The sequence below is a fragment of the Pleurodeles waltl genome, chromosome 7 (assembly GCF_031143425.1).
Source record: "Pleurodeles waltl isolate 20211129_DDA chromosome 7, aPleWal1.hap1.20221129, whole genome shotgun sequence".
Classification (NCBI taxonomy): domain Eukaryota; kingdom Metazoa; phylum Chordata; class Amphibia; order Caudata; family Salamandridae; genus Pleurodeles; species Pleurodeles waltl.
In genome coordinates, this window is record NC_090446.1 from 1,504,807,003 (window position 1) to 1,504,831,780 (window position 24,778).

Here is a 24,778-nt window from a genome sequence, read left to right on the forward strand (position 1 = left end):
AGTTCTTGGTCCTTCTAGATGCAGGGTAGTCCTCTGAGGCTTCAGAGGTCGCTGGACCCTGTGGAATGCATCGCTGGAGCAGTGTCTTTAGAAGTGGGGAGACAGGCCGGTAGAGCTGGAGCCAAAGCAGTTGGTGTCTCCATTTTCTCTGCAGGTTTTTCAGCTCAGCAGTCCTTCTTCGTCTTAGGTTGCAGGAATCTATCTTGCTGTGTTCTTGGAGCCCCTAAATACTCAATTTAGGGGTGTGTTTAGGTCTGGGGGGTTAGTAGCTAATGGCTACTAGCCCTGAGGGTGGCTACACCCTCTTTGTCTCTCTGTCTCTTCCTCCTCGCTCCCCCTCTGCAATCTTCTTCTGTGTTCTTCTGTTCTTCTCTTCTGTTCTTCTGTTCTTCCCTTCTGTTCTTCTGTGTTCTTCCGGTCTTCTGGGTTCTTCTTCTCTGTTCTTCTCGGTGCTTCTGTGTACTTCTTCTCGGTTCTTCTGTGTTCTTCTCTGTTCTTCTCTGTTCTTCTCTGTTCTTCTGCTCTTCCGATCTTCTGTGCTTCTGTCTTCTGTTCTTCTGTTCTTCTGTTCTTCTGTTCTTCTGTCTTCTGCTCTTCCGGTCTTCTGTTCTTCTGTCTTCTGTTCTTCTGTCTTCTGTTCTCCTGTCTTCGGCTCTTCTACCTCCTCCGTCTTCTTCCCCCGAGCCTGCCCTCCTGCTCCTTCCTCATCCCCCTCCCTCACTCGCCTCCCCCTCTCTCACCCCTAGCTAACCCGTTCGCTATCTACCTCCCTCACTCCTCCTATCTTCCTATCTCTCTAGCTCCCTATCTCACTATCTAACTCCCCCACTCTCCACCTCCTCCTACCTACCTATCTGTCTATCTATCTATTTCCCTATCTATCGACTTCTCTATCTATTTTCTCTATCTATTTCTCTATCTCTCCCCCCCTCCCGCCACCCCCTCTACTACCTATCTCCCTATCCTCTCACTCTACCTCTCTCCCTCACCCACCTCTACAACCCCCCCTCCCCTATCTTCACAACCCTACTCCTATCTCTCTCCCTAATCTCCAAACCTCCTAACACTCACCCTCCTCCACCCTAAACCCCCTCCCCCAGCTCCTCTCACTCTACCTGTCCCCCCCTCCCTCGCGCTTTCCCGCCGCGACCTCCTGCACGCCCCCGCCCCCCAGCTCCCATTCGCCCCCAGCTGACCCCTCCCCCCCCCTCCTACCTCTTATGGCGGCCGCTGCGCGACAGTGGTAGCGACCCTTGACCCAAGGGTAGGTCGCTCCCCCTGCCGCTGCAGCTCCTCCAAGTTCCCGAGTTCCTGTGTTCCTGAGACCCACCTAACTGTAAGTACCCCCCTCCTCCCAGCCCCTCGCCCTGCCCCGCGCCACTCACCTTCTCTCCTGCTCCTGCTTCTTTTCCTCCTCTCTGTCTCTTCCTCCTCGCTCCCCCTCTGCAATCTTCTTCTGTGTTCTTCTGTTCTTCTCTTCTGTTCTTCTGTTCTTCCCTTCTGTTCTTCTGTGTTCTTCCGGTCTTCTGTGTTCTTCTTCTCTGTTCTTCTCGGTGCTTCTGTGTTCTTCTTCTCTGTTCTTCTGTGTTCTTCTGTGTTCTTCTGTGTTCTTCTCTGTTCTTCTCTGTTCTTCTCTGTTCTTCTGCTCTTCCGATCTTCTGTGCTTCTGTCTTCTGTTCTTCTGTTCTTCTGTTCTTCTGTTCTTCTGTCTTCTGCTCTTCCGGTCTTCTGTTCTTCTGTCTTCTGTTCTTCTGTCTTCTGTTCTCCTGTCTTCGGCTCTTCTACCTCCTCCGTCTTCTTCCCCCGAGCCTGCCCTCCTGCTCCTTCCTCATCCCCCTCCCTCACTCGCCTCCCCCTCTCTCACCCCTAGCTAACCCGTTCGCTATCTACCTCCCTCACTCCTCCTATCTTCCTATCTCTCTAGCTCCCTATCTCACTATCTAACTCCCCCACTCTCCACCTCCTCCTACCTACCTATCTGTCTATCTATCTATTTCCCTATCTATCGACTTCTCTATCTATTTTCTCTATCTATTTCTCTATCTCTCCCCCCCTCCCGCCACCCCCTCTACTACCTATCTCCCTATCCTCTCACTCTACCTCTCTCCCTCACCCACCTCTACAACCCCCCCTCCCCTATCTTCACAACCCTACTCCTATCTCTCTCCCTAATCTCCAAACCTCCTAACACTCACCCTCCTCCACCCTAAACCCCCTCCCCCAGCTCCTCTCACTCTACCTGTCCCCCCCCCTCCCTTGCGCTTTCCCGCCGCGACCTCCTGCACGCCCCCGCCCCCCAGCTCCCATTCGCCCCCAGCTGACCCCTCCCCCCCCCTCCTACCTCTTATGGCGGCCGCTGCGCGACAGTGGTAGCGACCCTTGACCCAAGGGTAGGTCGCTCCCCCTGCCGCTGCAGCTCCTCCAAGTTCCCGAGTTCCTGTGTTCCTGAGACCCACCTAACTGTAAGTACCCCCCTCCTCCCAGCCCCACGCCCTGCCCCGCGCCACTCACCTTCTCTCCTGCTCCTGCTTCTTTTCCTCCTCTCTGTCTCTTCCTCCTCGCTCCCCCTCTGCAATCTTCTTCTGTGTTCTTCTGTTCTTCTCTTCTGTTCTTCTGTTCTTCCCTTCTGTTCTTCTGTGTTCTTCCGGTCTTCTGGGTTCTTCTTCTCTGTTCTTCTCGGTGCTTCTGTGTTCTTCTTCTCGGTTCTTCTGTGTTCTTCTCTGTTCTTCTCTGTTCTTCTCTGTTCTTCTGCTCTTCCGATCTTCTGTGCTTCTGTCTTCTGTTCTTCTGTTCTTCTGTTCTTCTGTTCTTCTGTCTTCTGCTCTTCCGGTCTTCTGTTCTTCTGTCTTCTGTTCTTCTGTCTTCTGTTCTCCTGTCTTCGGCTCTTCTACCTCCTCCGTCTTCTTCCCCCGAGCCTGCCCTCCTGCTCCTTCCTCATCCCCCTCCCTCACTCGCCTCCCCCTCTCTCACCCCTAGCTAACCCGTTCGCTATCTACCTCCCTCACTCCTCCTATCTTCCTATCTCTCTAGCTCCCTATCTCACTATCTAACTCCCCCACTCTCCACCTCCTCCTACCAACCTATCTGTCTATCTATCTATTTCCCTATCTATCGACTTCTCTATCTATTTTCTCTATCTATTTCTCTATCTCTCCCCCCCTCCCGCCACCCCCTCTACTACCTATCTCCCTATCCTCTCACTCTACCTCTCTCCCTCACCCACCTCTACAACACCCCCTCCCCTATCTTCACAACCCTACTCCTATCTCTCTCCCTAATCTCCAAACCTCCTAACACTCACCCTCCTCCACCCTAAACCCCCTCCCCCAGCTCCTCTCACTCTACCTGTCCCCCCCCCTCCCTCGCGCTTTCCCGCCGCGACCTCCTGCACGCCCCCGCCCCCCAGCTCCCATTCGCCCCCAGCTGACCCCTCCCCCCCCCCTCCTACCTCTTATGGCGGCCGCTGCGCGACAGTGGTAGCGACCCTTGACCCAAGGGTAGGTCGCTCCCCCTGCCGCTGCAGCTCCTCCAAGTTCCCGAGTTCCTGTGTTCCTGAGACCCACCTAACTGTAAGTACCCCCCTCCTCCCAGCCCCTCGCCCTGCCCCGCGCCACTCACCTTCTCTCCTGCTCCTGCTTCTTTTCCTCCTCTCTGTCTCTTCCTCCTCGCTCCCCCTCTGCAATCTTCTTCTGTGTTCTTCTGTTCTTCTCTTCTGTTCTTCTGTTCTTCCCTTCTGTTCTTCTGTGTTCTTCCGGTCTTCTGTGTTCTTCTTCTCTGTTCTTCTCGGTGCTTCTGTGTTCTTCTTCTCGGTTCTTCTGTGTTCTTCTCTGTTCTTCTCTGTTCTTCTCTGTTCTTCTGCTCTTCCGATCTTCTGTGCTTCTGTCTTCTGTTCTTCTGTTCTTCTGTTCTTCTGTCTTCTGCTCTTCCGGTCTTCTGTTCTTCTGTCTTCTGTTCTTCTGTCTTCTGTTCTCCTGTCTTCGGCTCTTCTACCTCCTCCGTCTTCTTCCCCCGAGCCTGCCCTCCTGCTCCTTCCTCATCCCCCTCCCTCACTCGCCTCCCCCTCTCTCACCCCTAGCTAACCCGTTCGCTATCTACCTCCCTCACTCCTCCTATCTTCCTATCTCTCTAGCTCCCTATCTCACTATCTAACTCCCCCACTCTCCACCTCCTCCTACCTACCTATCTGTCTATCTATCTATTTCCCTATCTATCGACTTCTCTATCTATTTTCTCTATCTATTTCTCTATCTCTCCCCCCCTCCCGCCACCCCCTCTACTACCTATCTCCCTATCCTCTCACTCTACCTCTCTCCCTCACCCACCTCTACAACCCCCCCTCCCCTATCTTCACAACCCTACTCCTATCTCTCTCCCTAATCTCCAAACCTCCTAACACTCACCCTCCTCCACCCTAAACCCCCTCCCCCAGCTCCTCTCACTCTACCTGTCCCCCCCCCCTCCCTCGCGCTTTCCCGCCGCGACCTCCTGCACGCCCCCGCCCCCCAGCTCCCATTCGCCCCCAGCTGACCCCCCCCCCCTCCTACCTCTTATGGCGGCCGCTGCGCGACAGTGGTAGCGACCCTTGACCCAAGGGTAGGTCGCTCCCCCTGCCGCTGCAGCTCCTCCAAGTTCCCGAGTTCCTGTGTTCCTGAGACCCACCTAACTGTAAGTACCCCCCCTCCTCCCAGCCCCTCGCCCTGCCCCGCGCCACTCACCTTCTCTCCTGCTCCTGCTTCTTTTCCTCCTCTCTGTCTCTTCTTCCTCGCTCCCCCTCTGCAATCTTCTTCTGTGTTCTTCTGTTCTTCTCTTCTGTTCTTCTGTTCTTCCCTTCTGTTCTTCTGTGTTCTTCCGGTCTTCTGGGTTCTTCTTCTCTGTTCTTCTCGGGCTTCTGTGTTCTTCTTCTCGGTTCTTCTGTGTTCTTCTCTGTTCTTCTCTGTTCTTCTCTGTTCTTCTGCTCTTCCGATCTTCTGTGCTTCTGTCTTCTGTTCTTCTGTTCTTCTGTTCTTCTGTTCTTCTGTTCTTCTGTCTTCTGCTCTTCCGGTCTTCTGTTCTTCTGTCTTCTGTTCTTCTGTCTTCTGTTCTCCTGTCTTCGGCTCTTCTACCTCCTCCGTCTTCTTCCCCCGAGCCTGCCCTCCTGCTCCTTCCTCATCCCCCTCCCTCACTCGCCTCCCCCTCTCTCACCCCTAGCTAACCCGTTCGCTATCTACCTCCCTCACTCCTCCTATCTTCCTATCTCTCTAGCTCCCTATCTCACTATCTAACTCCCCCACTCTCCACCTCCTCCTACCTACCTATCTGTCTATCTATCTATTTCCCTATCTATCGACTTCTCTATCTATTTTCTCTATCTATTTCTCTATCTCTCCCCCCCTCCCGCCACCCCCTCTACTACCTATCTCCCTATCCTCTCACTCTACCTCTCTCCCTCACCCACCTCTACAACCCCCCCTCCCCTATCTTCACAACCCTACTCCTATCTCTCTCCCTAATCTCCAAACCTCCTAACACTCACCCTCCTCCACCCTAAACCCCCTCCCCCAGCTCCTCTCACTCTACCTGTCCCCCCCCCTCCCTCGCGCTTTCCCGCCGCGACCTCCTGCACGCCCCCGCCCCCCAGCTCCCATTCGCCCCCAGCTGACCCCTCCCCCCCCCTCCTACCTCTTATGGCGCCCGTCCGCGCCTGGCCCGCGCCCAGCGCCACGACCCCTGGTCCCCAGCTCCCCCAAGCCCCGCTGATCCGCTACGACCCCACCACCCTCCACGCCCTCAACCCAGGGCGCTCCAAAACCTGCTTCCTAGCTCACCCCAAACGCACCCATGGACCCTTCGCCTGCAACTCCTGCAAACGCATCTTCCACCACGCAACTACCACGACCACAAGCCCACGCGCCATCAACCACCTCAAGTGCATCCTGATCAACGCTCGTTCCGTCCACAAGCACGCCGTTGAACTTTGGGACCTCCTGGACTCCACAGCCCCGGACGTCGCCTTCATCACGGAGACATGGATGAACGCCTCCTCTGCTCCAGACATCGCTACCCGCCATCCCCGAAGGCTACAAGATCTCCAGAAAAGACCGCACCAACCAAGTAGGAGGAGGTGTCGCCATCATCTTCAAAGACTCCATCAGCGTCACCACCTCCACCGAAGACCCCCCCCTCGCCGCTGAACACCTGCATTTTCAGATTCGCACCGACCCAAGGACCACCCTCAGAGGATCCCTCGTCTACCGTCCTCCCGGACCTCGCGCCTCTTTCAGCGACGCCATCGCCGACTTCATCTCCCCGCACGCCCTCGCCTCACCGGACTACATCCTCCTAGGCGACCTCAACTTCCATCTGGAACAAAACAACGACCCCAACACCACCACCCTGCTCGACAACCTCGCCAACCTCGGCCTCAAACAACTGGTGAACACCGCCACCCACATCGCCGGACACACGCTCGACCCTATCTTCTCCGCCAGCAAACACGTCTTCTTCAGCCACACCTCTGCCCTACACTGGACCGACCACAGCTGCGTCCACTTCACATTCCGACGCGAGACCTCCCACCTCCGCACTCAACCCATCCCTCATCGACAGTGGAACAAGATCCCTGAAGAGCAACTCTTCTCCGCTCTCGCCGCCAACCAACCCACCCTCACCACCGACCCCAACGACGCAGCTCTCAACCTCACAAACTGGATCTCCAACTGCGCTGACAACCTTGCTCCCCTCAAACGCACGCATCGACAGACCAACACCAAAAAACCTCTCTGGTTCTCTGACACCCTCAAAGAATCAAAGAAAACTTGTCGTGCCCTTGAGAAGGCCTGGCGCAAGGACCACACCGCTGACAACATGACCGCCCTCAAGAACGCTACACGCGAACACCACCACCTGATCCGCACTGCCAAAAGGAACTTTTTCACCGACAGACTAGACAAAAACAGCCACAACAGCAGAGAACTCTTCAGCATCGTCAAAGAGTTCTCCAACCCCAGCGCCAGCGCCAACGCCGTCACGCCCTCACAGGATTTGTGCGAATCCCTCGCCACTTTCTTCCATCGCAAGATCAGCGACCTCCACGACAGCTTCGGACACCAGACCCAACCATACTCCACTGAACCCGCTTCCCCGGACATCACCCTCAACAACTGGACCCACATCAACACGGAAGAAACCAAATCCATCATGAACTCTATCCACTCCGGCGCCCCTTCGGACCCCTGCCCGCACTTCATCTTTAACAAAGCCGACGACATCATCGCCCCGCACCTCCAGACCGTCATCAACTCTTCTTTTTCTTCTGCTACCTTCCCCGAATGCTGGAAGCACGCTGAAGTCAACGCCCTACTAAAGAAACCTACGGCTGACCCAAGCGACCTGAAAAACTTCCGCCCCATCTCTCTTCTACCTTTCCCAGCCAAGGTAATAGAAAAGACCGTCAACAAACAGCTGACCACCTTCCTGGAAGACAACAACCTGCTCGACCCTTCACAAACCGGATTCCGAACCAACCACAGCACGGAAACCGCCCTCATCTCAGTCACAGACGACATCAGAACCCTGATGGACAACGGTGAAACAGTCGCCCTCATTCTCCTCGACCTCTCGGCTGCCTTTGACACCGTCTGTCACCGCACCCTAATCACCCGCCTACGCTCCACCGGGATCCAAGGCCAGGCCCTGGACTGGATCGCCTCCTTCCTCGCTAACCGCTCCCAAAGAGTTTACCTCCCTCCGTTTCGCTCAGAACCCACCAAGATCATCTGCGGCGTACCTCAAGGCTCATCGCTCAGCCCGACACTCTTCAATGTCTACATGAGCCCCCTCGCCGACATCGTACGCAAGCACGACATCATCATCACCTCCTACGCCGACGACACCCAACTTGTACTCTCCCTCACCAAGGACCCCGCCAGCGCCAAGACCAACCTACAAGAGGGTATGAAGGACGTCGCAGATTGGATGAGGCTCAGCCGCCTAAAGCTGAACTCTGAAAAAACGGAAGTCCTCATCCTCGGCAACACCCCGTCCGCCTGGGACGACTCCTGGTGGCCCACGGCCCTCGGCACCGCACCAACCCCCGCAGACCACGCCCGCAACCTCGGCTTCATCTTGGACCCTCTTCTCACCATGACCAAGCAAGTCAACGCCGTGTCCTCCGCCTGCTTCCTCACTCTCCGCATGCTCCGTAAGATCTTCCGCTGGATCCCCGCCGACACCAGAAAAACCGTGACCCACGCCCTCGTCACGAGCCGCCTGGACTACGGCAACACCCTCTACGCCGGGACCACAGCCAAACTTCAGAACCGCCTGCAACGCATCCAAAACGCCTCGGCCCGCCTCATCCTCGACGTACCCCGCAACAGCCACATCTCCGCACACCTGAGACACCTGCATTGGCTCCCAGTCAGCAAAAGGATCACCTTCCGTCTTCTCACCCACGCACACAAAGCCCTCCACAACAAGGGACCGGAATACCTCAACAGACGCCTCAGCTTCTACGTCCCCACCCGCCCCCTCCGCTCCGCTGGCCTCGCACTTGCTGCCGTCCCTCGCACCCGCCGCTCCACGGCGGGTGGGAGATCTTTCTCCTTCCTGGCGGCCAAGACCTGGAACTCCCTCCCCACCAGCCTCAGGACCACCCAGGACCACTCCGCTTTCCGGAGACTCCTAAAGACTTGGCTGTTCGAGCAGCGATAACCCCCCCTTTCCCCCCTAGCGCCTTGAGACCCGCACGGGTGAGTAGCGCGCTTTATAAATGTTAATGATTTGATTTGATTTGATTTGTGCCTCCTCCCTGAGGGGAGGGGGGCACATTCCTATCCCTATTGGGGGAATCCTCCATCTGCAAGATGGAGGATTTCTAAAAGTCAGAGTCACCTCAGCTCAGGACACCTTAGGGGCTGTCCTGACTGGTCAGTGACTCCTCCTTGTTTTTCTCATTATCTCCTCCGGCCTTGCCGCCAAAAGTGGGGCCGTGGCCGGAGGGGGCGGGAAACTCCACTAGCTGGAGTGCCCTGGGGTGCTGTAACAAGGGGGGTGAGCCTTTCGAGGCTCACCGCCAGGTGTTACAGTTCCTGCAGGGGGAGGTGAGACGCACCTCCACCCAGTACATACTTTGTTACTAGCCACAGAGTGACAAAGGCACTCTCCCCATGTGGCCAGCAACATGTCTGGTGTGTGGCAGGCTACACGGGTAGTCGGTTAAGGTTTCAGGGGGCACCTCTAAGGTGCCCTCTGGGGTGTATGTTACAATAAAATGTACACTGGCATCAGTGTGCATTAATTGTGCTGAGAAGTTTGATACCAAACTTCACAGTTTTCAGTGTAGCCATTATGGTGCTGTGGAGTTTGTGCATGACAGACTCCCAGACCATATACTCTTATGGCTCCCCTGCACTTACAATGTCTAAGGTTTTGCTTAGACACTGTAGGGGCATAGTGCTCATGCACTTATGCCCTCTCCTATGGTATAGTGCACCCTGCCTTAGGGCTGTAAGGCCTGCTAGAGGGGTGACTTATCTATACCTATAGGCAGTGTGAGGTTGGCATGGCACCCTGAGGGGAGTGCCATGTCGACTTAGTCTTTGTATCCCCACTAGCACACACAAGCTGGCAAGCAGTGTGTCTGTGCTGAGTGAGGAGTCCCCAGGGTGGCATAAGACATGCTGCAGCCCTTAGAGACCTTCCCTGGCATCAGGGCCCTTGGTACCAGGGGTACCAGTTACAAGGGACTTACCTGGATGCCAGGGTGTACCAATTGTGGAAACAAAAGTACAGGTTAGGGAAAGAACACTTGTGTTGGGGCCTGATTAGCAGGCCTCAGCACACTTTCAAATCATAACTTAGCATCAGCAAAGGCAAAAAGTCAGGGGGTAACCATGCCAAGGAGACATTTCCTTACAAACGTAAAGTATCAGGAAGAGGAGGAGTATGAGGAAGCCTATGACCCCCAATTTTATGCAGAACAACAGCAATACCAAAAGGGAGCATATATTCCATCCTCCCTATTGACCGACCTCAGAGCGATGTTGGCTGACTACAGCAGGCGGTTTCCCCCTCAAGGAGAACAACCTCCCCCATCGCCCGTCTCTGGGGTTACCACTCAACATCAGAGGCCAACTTCCTTACCTCTCACGAATGTGGCTACTCCTGATATGACACTTCCTCAGGATACAGACATCTCAGAGGGAGATCAGGAAGAAGGGGAGCTCATGGACACTCACTCCGAGTGGGACGAATACATCATCCCTGCTCCTCCTTCTCCTTCTCAATCTAAGGTGGAATCCCTACCAGAAGACATAGGAGCGTTTCACAATCTTCTCGAGAGAGCTGCCAAGCGTTTTGCTTTACTAATGCCAGCCAAGCAAAACAACTGTTTCCTTTACGACTTTAAGGAACCTTTTCAGAAATGCGTGCGCTCTATCCCAATGGTTAACTACCTGCGGGAAGAGGGTCTTAAAGTCATGCATAATCCGGCTACAGTTACTGCAGTACTACCTTGTTTAGATAAGAAATACAAGGCACCGGACAATGCACCAACATGTCTAACTGGACACCCTCCTCCGGATTCGGTGGTAGCTCAGGCAGCACAAAGAAGATCTAAGAACCCTTCTGCCCCCATTTTCCCACCCCCAGACAAAGAGGGTAGACGGCTGTATAATATAGGTAAAAGGTTTTCCTCTATGGCTAGCCTAGTGGTAAAAGCTGCCAACTCTTTGGCTATATTGGCTAGGTTTGATAGGCAACTTTGGGCGGACATGGCACCTTATATTGCCCAGTTGCCAGAAGATACAAGATCAGAGACAAACAAAACTGTGCAGGAGGGTCAGCGCACGTCCGCAGAACTTATCGACTTTGCAATGGACATTGCAACCACTGCTTTTTGACAGCTCGCCGGTGTAGCGGTGCTTAGGAGGCAAGGTTGGCTTAAAGCTACCTCTTTCCGTCCAGAGGTGCAAAATAAAATCTTGGACTTACCTTTTGATGGCCAGGCGTTGTTTGGAAAGCACATTGATGACGTCTTACAATCCATCAAATCGGACACAGACACAGCAAGGCCACTAGGGACCCTGCAATATCAAAAGTCTTCCTTTCGACCTAGAGGGCGTGGCCAACCCTCATACAGAGGAGGATATCAACAACACAGATATTCCACCTATCCTTCCTCTTCCCAACAATATCGCCAATACTACTCAGAGAGACAGCCGCCGCAACCAACCTATGGTAGACCTGGAGGTCATGGACGCTCAACCCGCCCGGCCAAAGATTCGACTCGTATAACCTGATGCATCCGAGGCTCAGGCTACGTCCAACTCTCCTCCTTTCATTCTGGGCGGGAGGATATCACTATTCCTCGAACAATGGCAAGCCATCACTTCAGACAAGTGGGTCCTACAATTAGTGGAACGGGGCCATACTTTAGATTTTGCCCAACTACCTCCCTCCAACCCCCCCCCCCGCAGCACTCCTTCAAGATACCCTCAACAACTCAAAAATGAGATCGAAAAAATGCTTCTCAAAGGAGCTATAGAGAAGGTACCTCGAGCCCAGCGGGGAACAAGATTTTATTCCAGGTTCTTCCTCATTCGGAAAAAGTGGAAGGATTGGAGGCTGATCCTCGATTTAAGGGAGCTAAATGCCTACTTAAAAAAGCAATCGTTCCGTATGATCAGCCTACAAGACGTCCTCCTGCGTCTCAACCAGGGAGATTTCATGTCTACTTTAGACCTACTTCCACATACCCATCCACCCGGCCCAGAGAAAATACCTGAGATTCACCGTAGCCGGCAGCCATTTTCAATTCCGTGTCCTTCCTTTCGGACTGAAATCAGCTCCCAGAATATTTACCAAATGTCTAGCACCAATCGCAGCCTTTCTCAGAAGGAGAAAACACCAAATGTTTCCATACTTAGACGATTGGCTGATAAAGGCAAAGACCTACGCAGGAGCGCATAGATCAACAAAAAAGTGCGTTTCCTTACTAACCAACCTCGGACTCACCATCAACTGGGAGAAATCCAAACCTCTACCAGCACGAAACATTACCTTTCTAGGGGCAAAACTGGACACACAATCCACCATTGCATGTCCCACTTTAGAGAGGCAACAAAGTTTACCGACTCTAGCAAGTTTCATACAGAAAAGAAGCAAGGTTACTGTCTGTCTGTTCAAGTCTCTATTGGGCATGATGTCTTCATGCACACCTCTAGTTCCTCTATGCTGTTTAAAGATGCGCCCCTTACAGGAGCAACTGAATTGTCAATGGCTCCAAGTGTCAGGCACTTTCGAGGATCAGATACTCATAACTCCAACAATACTCAGGGCCCTGAGATGGTGGTCTCTAAGGCATCATCTATCAATCGGCCTTTCGTTTCTACAGCAGCCAGCTCTGTGGACCATAACGACGGATGCATCCCTGGAAGGCTGGGGGGCTGTGCTACAGGATCCTCAAATAAGTGGCAAATGGCCACCGCATCTGGCATCAATGCATATCAGTTGGCTGGAGCTCAGAGCAGTGCACCTGGCCTTACAGGCGTTTCTTCCCAAGATATCAGGATCGAGAGTGGTAATAAGGACGGACACCACCACCACGATGCATTACCTCAACAAACAAGGAGGCACAAGATCTCTCACTCTCTCCAGAGAAACCCAGACAATCTGGAATTGGGCCTCGCAGCAAGGCATCACATTATCAGCGGTACATGTGCCGGGAATAGACAACAAGACAGCAGATGCACTCAGCAGGCAGAAGTCGAGCTGCCACGAGTGAGAGCTAGACCAGTCAATAGTGAACCACATTTTTTCCCAGTGGGGAACACCAACAGTAGACCTGTTTGCAAGCAAGCACAACGCCAAATGCCAGTTCTTCGCAAGTTGGCATCACCAGAAGGGATCTTGGGGGAATGCGTTTTCGATAGTCTGGTCAGACATCTTTGCTTACGCCTTTCCTCCAATTCCGTTGATCCCACGGGTCCTCATGAAGATAAAAGCAGAGCTGTGCACTCAGATATTGATGGCTCCGTACTGGCCGCGTTGGCATTGGTTCGCGGAACTTCTTCTTCTGTCAATCATGCCTCACATTCCGCTGGAGCCGTTTTCTCAAATATTGACAATGAACAATGGCCAAGTTTGGCACCCAGATCCGAAGTCGATGCGTTTATCAGCATGGCTCCTGACCACAGGGAGTTCGCACATTTGAATATCCCACAGGAATATAGGGATATTCTGTCAAAAGCCAGAGCGGATAGCACCAATAAAACTTATTATTGTAAATGGAGACGATTCTGTGCCTGGTGTCATCAACGACAGATTGACCTGTAAGTCTTACCACCAGAGGAAATATTACCGTACCTATGGCAGCTAGCTCAAGCTGGCCTGGCACATTCTTCCATTAAAGTTCACCTAGCAGCGATAGCTGCATACAGATGTTCGGATGCTACACCCTCACTCTACTCCTCTCGTCTGATTAAGAGGTTCTTGAAGGGGCTTTTCAGAGTTTTCCCTCCTTTCAGGCCACCACCTCCTTCTTGGAGCCTAAATATCGTCTTAGCACAACTGATGAAGCATCCGTTTGATCCGATCCATCGTGCTTCTCTCAAGTTTCTTTCATGGAAGGTTGCTTTATTGGTAGCTCTCACATCAGCTAGGCGAGTCAGCGAGGTGCAAGCTCTCTCCATTCAAGATCCTTTCCTGCAGCTTAAACATGACAGACTGCTAATGAGCACTAACCCGCATTTTATTCCAAAGGTTCCTTCAGACTTTCACATCAATGAACCTTTAGTCTTCAATATCCTTTTTTCCTCATCCATCCACTCCGGCTGAGAGGGCATTACACTCCTTAGACATTAAAAGATGTGTTCAATTCTATTTGGACAGGACTAAATATTTTCGACGCTCTAATCAGCTGTTCGTAGCATACAGTGCTCCTAGGAAAGGACATCCACTCTCCAAGCAGAGTATTTCCAGATGGATCGCCTCAGCCATTCACTTCGCCATCAAGCAGCGGGCAGACCTCTGCACTCACCTGTACATGCTCGCTCCACGAGGGCAGTCTCATCGTCAGCGGCGCTGTTCGCCAGAGTTTCACTACAAGACATTTGTAGGGCAGCAACATGGAAGAGCTGCCATACATTCACAAAACACTACTGTAGGAAGTTGGCTCTGTATGCACTATTTCAAAGTAAGGAATAGTATGCACAGAGTCCAAGGGTTCCCCTTAGAGGTAAGATAGTGGCAAAAAGAGATAATTCTAATGCTCTATTTTGTGGTAGTGTGGTCGAGCAGTAGGCTTATCAGAAGTATTTGTTGCACATACACAGGCAATAAATGAGGAACACACACTCAGAGACAATTCCAGGCCAATGGGTTTTTGTATAGAAAAATATCTTTTCTTAGTTTATTTTAAGAACCACAGGTTCAAGATTTACAAACAATACTTTAAATGAAAGGTATTTCACTTAGGAACTTTAGGAACTTTGAATTAGCAAAATAGCATATACAGTTTTCACATAAATGACATATAGCTATTTTAAAACTAGACAGTGCAATTTTCAACAGTTCCTGGGGGAGGTAAGTGTTTGTAGTTTTTGCAGGTAAGTAAACCACCTACGGGGTTCAAGTTTGGGTCCAAGGTAGCCCACCGTTGGGGGTTCAGAGCTACCCCAAAGTTACCACACCAGCAGCTCAGGGCCGGTCAGGTGCAGAGGTCAAAGTGGTGCCCAAAACGCATAGGCTTCAATGGAGAAGGGGGTGCCCCGGTTCCAGTCTGCCAGCATGTAAGTACCCGCGTCTTCAGAGGGCAGACGAGGGGGGTTTTGTAGGGCACCGGGGGGACACAAGTCCACACAAAAAGTACACCCTCAGCGGCACGGGGGCGGCCGAGTGCAGTGTGCAAACAAGCGTCGGGTTCGCAATAGGATTCAATGGGAGACCAAGGGGTCTCTTCAGCGATGCAGGCAGGCAAGGGGGGGGCTCCTCGGGGTAGCCACCACCTGGGCAAGGGAGAGGGCCACCTGGGGGTCGCTCCTGCACTGCAGGTCGGATCCTTCAGGTCCTGGGGGCTGCGGATGCAGTGCCTTTACCGGGTGTCGGGTCTTTGAAGCAGGCAGTCGTGGTCAAGGGGAGCCTCGGGATTCCCTCTGCAGGCATCGCTGTGGGGGGTCAGGGGGGTCAACTCTGGCTACTCACGGTCTCGTAGTCGCCGGGAAGTCCTCCCTGTGGTGTTTGTTCTCCTCAAGTCGAGCCGGGGGCGTCGGGTGCAGAGTGCAAAGTCTCACACTTCCTGCGGGAAACGTGTGTTGTTTCAAAGTTGCTTCTTTGTTGCAAAGTTGCAGTATTTGTGGAACAGAGCCGCTGTCCTCAGGAGTTCTTGGTCCTTCTAGATGCAGGGCAGCCCTCTGAGGCTTCAGAGGTCGCTGGTCCCTGTGGAACGCGTCGCTGGAGCAGTGTCTTAGAAGTGGGGAGACAGGCAGGTAGAGCTGGGGCCAAAGCAGTTGGTGTCTCCGTCTTCTCTGCAGGTTTTCAGTTCAGCAGTCCTCTTCTTCTTAGGTTGCAGGAAGTTCCTAGGTTCTGGGGAGCCCCTAAATACAGAATTTAGGGGTGTGTTTGGGTCTGGGGGGTTAGTAGCCAATGGCTACTAGCCCTGAGGGTGGCTACACCCTCTTTGTGCCTCCTCCCTGAGGGGAGGGGGGCACATTCCTATGCCTATTTGGGGAATCCTCCATCTGCAAGATGGAGGATTTCTAAAAGTCAGAGTCACCTCAGCTCAGGACACCTTAGGGGCTGTCCTGACTGGTCAGTGACTCCTCCTTGTTTTTCTCATTATCTCCTCCGGCCTTGCCGCCAAAAGTGGGGCCGTGGCCGGAGGGGGTGGGAAACTCCACTATCTGGAGTGCCCTGGGGTGCTGTAACAAAGGGGGTGAGCCTTTCGAGGCTCACCGCCAGGTGTTACAGTTCCTGCAGGGGGAGGTGAGATGCACCTCCACCCAGTACATACTTTGTTACTAGCCACAGAGTGACAAAGGCACTCTCCCCATGTGGCTAGCAACATGTCTGGTGTGTGGCAGGCTGCTAAAACCAGTCAGCCTACACAGGTAGTCGGTTAAGGTTTCAGGGGGCACCTCTAAGGTGCCCTCTGGGGTGTATGTTACAATAAAATGTACACTGGCATCAGTGTGCATTAATTGTGCTGAGAAGTTCACAGTTTTCAGTGTAGCCATTATGGTGCTGTGGAGTTTGTGCATGACAGACTCCCAGACCATATACTCTTATGGCTACCCTGCACTTACAATGTCTAAGGTTTTGCTTAGACACTGTAGGGGCATATTGCTCATGCACTTATGCCCTCTCCTATGGTATAGTGCACCCTGCCTTAGGGCTGTAAGGCCTGCTAGAGGGGTGACTTATCTATACCTATAGGTAGTGTGAGATTGGCATGGCACCCTGAGGGGAGTGCCATGTCGACTTAGTCTTTTTATCCCCACTAGCACACACAAGCTGGCAAGCAGTGTGTCTGTGCTGAGTGAGGAGTCCCCAGGGTGGCATAAGACATGCTGCAGCCCTTAGAGACCTTCCCTGGCATCAGGGCCCTTGGTACCAGGGGTACCAGTTACAAAGAACTTACCTGGATGCCAGGGTGTACCAATTGTGGAAACAAAAGTACAGGTTAGGGAAAGAACACTGGTGTTGGGGCCTGATTAGCAGGCCTCAGCACACTTTCAAATCATAACTTAGCATCAGCAAAGGCAAAAAGTCAGGGGGTAACCATGCCAAGGAGACATTTCCTTACAAACGTAAAGTATCAGGAAGAGGAGGAGTATGAGGAAGCCTATGACCCCCAATTTTATGCAGAACAACAGCAATACCAACAGGGAGCATATATTCCATCCTCCCTATTGACTGACCTCAGAGCGATGTTGGCTGACTACAGCAGGCGGTTTCCCCCTCAAGGAGAACAACCTCCCCCATCGCCCGTCTCTGGGGTTACCACTCAACATCAGAGGCCAACTTCCTTACCTCTCACGAATGTGGCTACTCCTGATATGACACTTCCTCAGGATACAGACATCTCAGAGGGAGATCAGGAAGAAGGGGAGCTCATGGACACTCACTCCGAGTGGGACAAATACATCATCCCTGCTCCTTCTTCTCCTTCTCAATCTAAGGTGGAATCCCCACCAGAAGACATAGGAGGGTTTCACAATCTTCTCGAGAGAGCTGCCAAGCGTTTTGCTTTACTAATGCCAGCCAAGCAAAACAACTGTTTCCTTTACGACTTTAAGGAACCTTTTCAGAAATGCATGCGCTCTATCCCAATGGTTAACTACCTGTGGAAAGAGGGTCTTAAAGTCATGCATAATCCGGCTACAGTTACTGCAGTACTACCTTGTTTAGATAAGAAATACAAGGCACCGGACGATGCACCAACATGTCTAACTGGACACCCTCCTCCGGATTCGGTGGTAGCTCAGGCAGCACAAAGAAGATCTAAGAACCCTTCTGCCCCCATTTCCGCACCCCCAGACAAAGAGGGTAGACGGCTGTATAATATAGGTAAAAGGTTTTCCTCTATGGCTAGCCTAGTGGTAAAAGCTGCCAACTCTTTGGCTATATTGGCTAGGTTTGATAGGCAACTTTGGGCGGACATGGCACCTTATATTGCCCAGTTGCCAGAAGATACAAGATCAGAGGCAAACAAAACTGTGCAGGAGGGTCAGCGCACGTCCGCAGAACTTATCGACTTTGCAATGGACATTGCAACCACTGCTTTTCGACACCTCGCCGGTGCAGCGGTGCTTAGGAGGCATGGTTGGCTTAAAGCTACCTCTTTCCGTCCAGAGGTGCAAAATAAAATCTTGGACTTACCTTTTGATGGCCAGGCGTTGTTTGGAAAGCACATTGATGACGTCTTACAATCCATCAAATCGGACACAGACACAGCAAGGCCACTAGGGACCCTGCAATATCGAAAGTCTTCCTTTCGACCTAGAGGGCGTGGCCAACCCTCATACAGAGGAGGATATCAACAACACAGATATTCCACCTATCCTTCCTCTTCCCAACAATATCGCCAATACTACTCAGAGAGACAGCCGCCGCAACCAACCTATGGTAGACCTGGAGGTCATGGACGCTCAACCCGCCCGGCCAAAGATTCGACTCGTATAACCTGATGCATCCGAGGCTCAGGCTACGTCCAACTCTCCTCCTTTCATTCTGGGCGGGAGGATATCAGTATTCCTCGAACAATGGCAAGCCATCACTTCAGACAAGTGGGTCCTACAATTAGTGGAACGGGCCATACTTTAGATTTTGCCCAACTACCTCCCTCCAACCCCCCGCAGGACTCCTTCAAGATACCCTCAACAACTCAAAAATGAGATCGAAAAAATGCTTCTCAAAGGAGCTATAGAGAAGGTACCTCGAGCCCAGCGGGGAACAGGATTTTATTCCAGGTTCTTCCTCATTCGGAAAAAGTGGAAGGATTGGAGGCCGATCCTCGATTTAAGGGAGCTAAATGCCTACTTAAAAAAGCAATCGTTCCGTATGATCAGCCTACAACACGTCCTCCTGCGCCTCAACCAGGGAGATTTCATGTCTACTCTAGACCTGAAAGACGCATACTTCCACATACACATCCACCCGGCCCAGAGAAAATACCTGAGATTCACCGTAGCCGGCAGCCATTTTCAATTCCGTGTCCTTCCTTTCGGACTGAAATCAGCTCCCAGAATATTTACCAAATGTCTAGCACCAATCGCAGCCTTTCTCAAAAGGAGAAAACACCAAATTTTTCCATACTTAGACGATTGGCTGATAAAGGCAAAGACCTACGCAGGAGCGCATAGATCAACAAAAAGAGCGTTTCCTTACTAACCAACCTCGGACTCACCATCAACTGGGAGAAATCCAAACCTCTACCAGCACGAAACATTACCTTTCTAGGGGCAAAACTGGACACACAATCCAACATTGCATGTCCCACTTTAGAGAGGCAACAAAGTTTACCGACTCTAGCAAGTTTCATACAGAAAAGAAGCAAGGTTACTGTCTGTCTGTTCAAGTCTCTATTGGGCATGATGTCTTCATGCACACCTCTAGTTCCTCTATGCTGTTTAAAGATGCGCCCCTTACAGGAGCAACTGAATTGTCAATGGCTCCAAGTATCAGGCACTTTCGAGGATCAGATACTCATAACTCCAACAATACTCAGGGCCCTGAGATGGTGGTCTCTAAGGCATCATCTATCAATCGGCCTTTCGGTTCTACAGCAGCCAGCTCCGTGGACCATAACGACGGATGCATCCCTGGAAGGCTGGGGGGCTGTGCTACAGGATCTGCAAATAAGTGGCAAATGGCCACCGCATCTGGCATCAATGCATATCAGTTGGCTGGAACTCAGAGCAGTGCACCTGGCCTTACAGGCGTTTCTTCCCAAGATATCAGGATCAAGAGTGGTAATAAGGACGGACACCACCACCACAATGCATTACCTCAACAAACAAGGAGGCACAAGATCTCTCACTCTCTCCAGAGAAACCCAGACAATCTGGAATTGGGCCTCGCAGCAAGGCATCACATTATCAGCGGTACATGTGCCGGGAATAGACAACAAGACAGCAGATGCACTCAGCAGGCAGAATTCGAGCTGCCATGAGTGAGAGCTAGACCAGTCAATAGTGAACCACATTTTTTCCCAGTGGGGAACACCAACAGTAGACCTGTTTGCAAGCAAGCACAACGCCAAATGCCAGTTCTTCGCAAGTTGGCATCACCAGAAGGGATCTTGGGGGAATGCGTTTTCGATAGTCTGGTCAGACATCTTTGCTTACGCCTTTCCTCCAATTCCGTTGATCCCACGGGTCCTCATGAAGATAAAAGCAGAGCTGTGCACTCAGATATTGATGGCTCCGTACTGGCCGCGTCGGCATTGGTTCGCGGAACTTCTTCTTCTGTCAATCATGCCTCACATTCCGCTGGAGCCGTTTTCTCAAATATTGACAATGAACAATGGCCAAGTTTGGCACCCAGATCCGAAGTCAATGCGTTTATCAGTATGGCTCCTGACCACAGGGAGTTCGCACATTTGAATATCCCACAGGAATATAGGGATATTCTGTCAAAAGCCAGAGCGGATAGCACCAATAAAACTTATTATTGTAAATGGAGACGATTCTGTGTCTGGTGTCATCAACAACAGATTGACCTGTTAGTCTCACCACCAGAGGAAATATTACCATACCTATGGCAGCTAGCTCAAGCTGGCCTGGCATATTCTTCCATTAAAGTTCACCTAGCAGCGATAGCTGCATACAGACGTTCGGATGCTACACCCTCACTCTACTCCTCTCGTCTGATTAAGAGGTTCTTGAAGGGGCTTTTCAGAGTTTTCCCTCCTTTCAGGCCACCACCTCCTTCTTGGAGCCTAAATATCGTCTTAGCACAACTGATGAAGCATCCGTTTGATCCGATCCATCGTGCTTCTCTCAAGTTTCTTTCATGGAAGGTTGCTTTATTGGTAGCTCTTACATCAGCTAGGTGAGTCAGCGAGGTGCAAGCTCTCTCCATTCAAGATCCTTTCCTACAGCTTAAACATGACAGACTGCTAATGAGCACTAACCCGCATTTTATTCCAAAGGTTCCTTCAGACTTTCACATCAATGAACCTTTAGTCTTCAAATCCTTTTTTCCTCATCCATCCACTCCGACTGAGAGGGCATTACACTCCTTAGACATTAAAAGATGTGTTCAATGCTATTTGGACAGGACTAAATATTTTCGACGCTCTAATCAGCTGTTCGTAGCATACAGTGCTCCTAGGAAAGGACATCCACTCTCCAAGCAGAGTATTTCCAGATGGATCGCCTCAGCCATTCACTTCGCCATCAAGCAGTGGGCAGACCTCTGTACTCACCTGTACATGCTCGCTCCACAAGGGCAGTCTCATCGTCAGCTGCGCTGTTCGACAGAGTTTCACTACAAGACATTTGTAGGGCAGCAACATGGAAGAGCTGCCATACATTCACAAAACACTACTGTAGGAAGTTGGCTCTGTATGCACTATTTCAAAGTAAGGAATAGTATGCACAGAGTCCAAGGGTTCCCCTTAGAGGTAAGTTAGTGGCAAAAAGAGATAATTCTAATGCTCTATTTTGTGGTAGTGTGGTCGAGCAGTAGGCTTATCAGAGGAGTAGTGTTAAGTATTTGTTGTACATACACAGGCAATAAATGAGGAACACACACTCAGAGACAATTCCAGGCCAATGGGTTTTTGTATAGAAAAATATCTTTTCTTAGTTTATTTTAAGAACCACAGGTTCAAGATTTACAAACAATACTTTAAATGAAAGGTATTTCACTTAGGAACTTTAGGAACTTTGAATTAGCAAAATAGCATATACAGTTTGACATATAGCTATTTTAAAACTAGACCGTGCAATTTTCAACAGTTCCTGGGGGAGGTAAGTGTTTGTTAGTTTTTGCAGGTAAGTAAACGACCTACGGGGTTCAAGTTTGGGTCCAAGGTAGCCCACCGTTGGGGGTTCAGAGCAACCCCAAAGTTACCACACCAGCAGCTCAGGGCCGGTCAGGTGCAGAGGTCAAAGTGGTGCCCAAAACGCATAGGCTTCAATGGAGAAGGGGGTGCCCCGGTTCCAGTCTGCCAGCATGTAAGTACCCGCGTCTTCAGAGGGTAGACCAGGGGGGTTTTGTAGGGCACCGGGGGGGACACAAGTCCACACAAAAAGTACACCCTCAGCGGCAGGGGGGCGGCCGGCTGCAGTGTGCAAACAAGCGTTGGGTTCGCAATAGGATTCAATGGGAGACCAATGGGTCTCTTCAGCGATGCAGGCAAGGGGGGGGGGCTCCTCGGGGTAGCCACCACCTGGGCAAGGGAGAGGGCCACCTGGGGGTCGCTCCTGCACTGGTGGTCGGATCCTTCAGGTCCTGGGGGCTGCGGATGCAGTGCCTTTACCGGGTGTCGGGTCTTTGAAGCAGGCAGTCGTGGTCAGGGGGAGCCTCAGGATTCCCTCTGCAGGCGTCGCTGTGGGGGGTCAGGGGGGTCAACTCTGGCTACTCACGGTCTCGTAGTCGCCGGGAAGTCCACCCTGTGGTGTTTGTTCTCCTCAAGTCGAGCCGGGGGCGTCGGGTGCAGAGTGCAAAGTCTCACACTTCCGGCGGGAAACGTGTGTTGTTTCAAAGTTGCTTCTTTGTTGCAAAGTTGCAGTATTTGTGGAACAGAGCCGCTGTCCTCAGGAGTTCTTGGTCCTTCTAGATGCAGGGCAGTCCTCTGAGGCTTCAGAGGTCGCTGGTCCCTGTGGAACATGTCGCTGGAGCAGTGTCTTTAGAAGTGGGGAGACAGGCCTGTAGAGCTGGGGCCAAAGCAGTTGGTGTCTCCGTCTTCTCTGCAGGTTTTCAGTTCAGCAGTCCTCTTCTTCTTAGGTTGCAGGAATCTGAGTTCCTAGGTTCTGGGGAGCCCCTAAATACAGAATTTAGGGGTGTGTTTAGGTCTGGGGGGTTAGTAGCCAATGGCTACTAGCCCTGAGGGTGGCTACACCCTCTTTGTGCCTCCTCCCTGAGGGGAGGGGGCACGTTCCTATCCCTATTGGGGGAATCCTCCATCTGCAAGCTGGAGGATTTCTAAAAGACAGACTCACCTCAGCTCAGGGCACCTTAGGGGCTGTCCTGACTGGCCAGTGACGACTCCTTGTTTTTCTCATTATCTCCTCCGGCCTTGCCGCCAAAAGTGGGGCCGTGGCCGGAGGGGGCGGGCAACTCCACTAGCTGGAGTGCCCTGGGTTGCTGTAACAAAGGGGGTGAGCCTTGGAGGCTCACCGCCAGGTGTTACAGTTCCTGCAGGGGGAGGTGAGAAGCACCTCCACCCAGTACAGGCTTTGTTACTAACCACAGAGTGACAAAGGCACTCTCCCCATGTGGCCAGCAACATGTCTGGTGTGTGGCAGGCTGCTAAAACTAGTCAGCCTACACGGATAGTCGGTTAAGGTTTCATGGGGCACCTCTAAGGTGCCCTCCGGGGTGTATGTTACAATAAAATGTACACTGGCATCAGTGTGCATTTATTGTGGTGAGAAGTTTGATACCAAACTTCACAGTTTTCAGTGTAGCCGTTATGGTGCTGTGGAGTTTGTGCATGACAGACCCCCAGACCATATACTCTTATGGCTACCCTGCACTTACAATGTCTAAGGTTTTGCTTAGACACTGTAGGGGCATAGTGCTCATGTACTTATGCCCTCATCTATGGTATAGTGCACCCTGCCTTAGGGCTGTGAGGCCTGCTAGAGGGGTGACTTATCTATACTTATAGGCAGTGTGAGGTTGGCATGGCACCCTGAGTTGAGTGCCATGTCGGCTTAGTTGTTTTATCCCCACTAGCACACACAAGCTGGCAAACAGTGTGTCTGTGCTGAGTGAGGGGTCCCCAGGGTGGCATAAGACATGCTGCAGCCCTTAGAGACCTTCCCTGGCATCAGGGCCCTTGGTACCAGAGGTACCAGTTACAAGGGACTTACCTGGATGCCAGGGTGTGCCAATTGTGGAAATAAAGGTACAGGTTAGGGAAAGAACACTGGTGCTGGGGCCTGGTTAGCAGGCCTCAGCAGACTTTCAAATCATAACTTGGCATCAGCAAAGGCAAAAAGTCAGGGGGTAACCATGCCAAGGAGGCATTTCCTTACATACTGCTTGGAATCTCTATCTCAGGGAGAGGTTGCAGTGGGTCAAGCGGTTCTCAGGAATCTCTTCAGGTGAAGGTGAGCCATCTCTTCTCCATCCCTCCATCCTAGAACAGGTATGCACATTGTTTATATCCCTTGTATTCGCTTACACAGTTAAAAAAAAGGAAAGTAAACAAGAGTAAGAAAACATTCTGACAGACAGATAAGTCGTATTACATACGTGTTTTGAGATACTTTTTGCTTTGTCATTCTGGATATCTATATGTGTATATATTTATTTATATATATATATATATATATATATATATATATATATATATATATATATATATATATATGTATATATGTATTTATATATATATATGTATTTATATATATATAGAGGTATACCTTTATAGTTACATAGATTTATATACAGGAATATAATGAGATTTCATGTATCAAGGTGTTTTCGATCAAATATGTTATTATACTACAATGTGCATAGCTACTGCTCTCTACTCTGATTCAAGCATGTGAATCTAGGAAAGTTCCAATACTGGAGTAAGAAAATAAGTTACTTACCTGTAACTGTAGTTCTCCAGTATTGGAATCTTTCATAGATTCACATGCGACCCACCCGCCTCCCGGGAGAAGCTCACTTCACCTCTCTCTCTCTCTCTCTCTCTCTCTCTCTCTCTCTCTCTCTCTTTTTTCCTATATTGTACGCACTTGTGCTTGGAAAATGTGAGGTGCTGGAGCTTCTCTCAGGAGGATTCTAGAGGGTGCTGTCGCCTGATTGGTGGATGCTCAAGTTTGGTCCTTTTCACAAAATGACTCTGATAGACTGTTAAATTGAAGAGGCCTAGGGCCTTTTTTCTTTGTTATTATATCTTGACACTACTTGTGTAAATTATACCGGGGACTCCCATCTCGACGACGGGGAATAATTCAAGCATGTGAATCTATGAAAGATTCCAATACTGGAGAACTACAGTTACAGGTAAGTAACTTATTTTCTTCCATTCGGGTACCGTTCAGGTAGTGGGGGACGTGGCTTGATTGAGGTCGGGCCCTTAGTTGGCCCACCTCCAGGATGATTAATTCCCTGT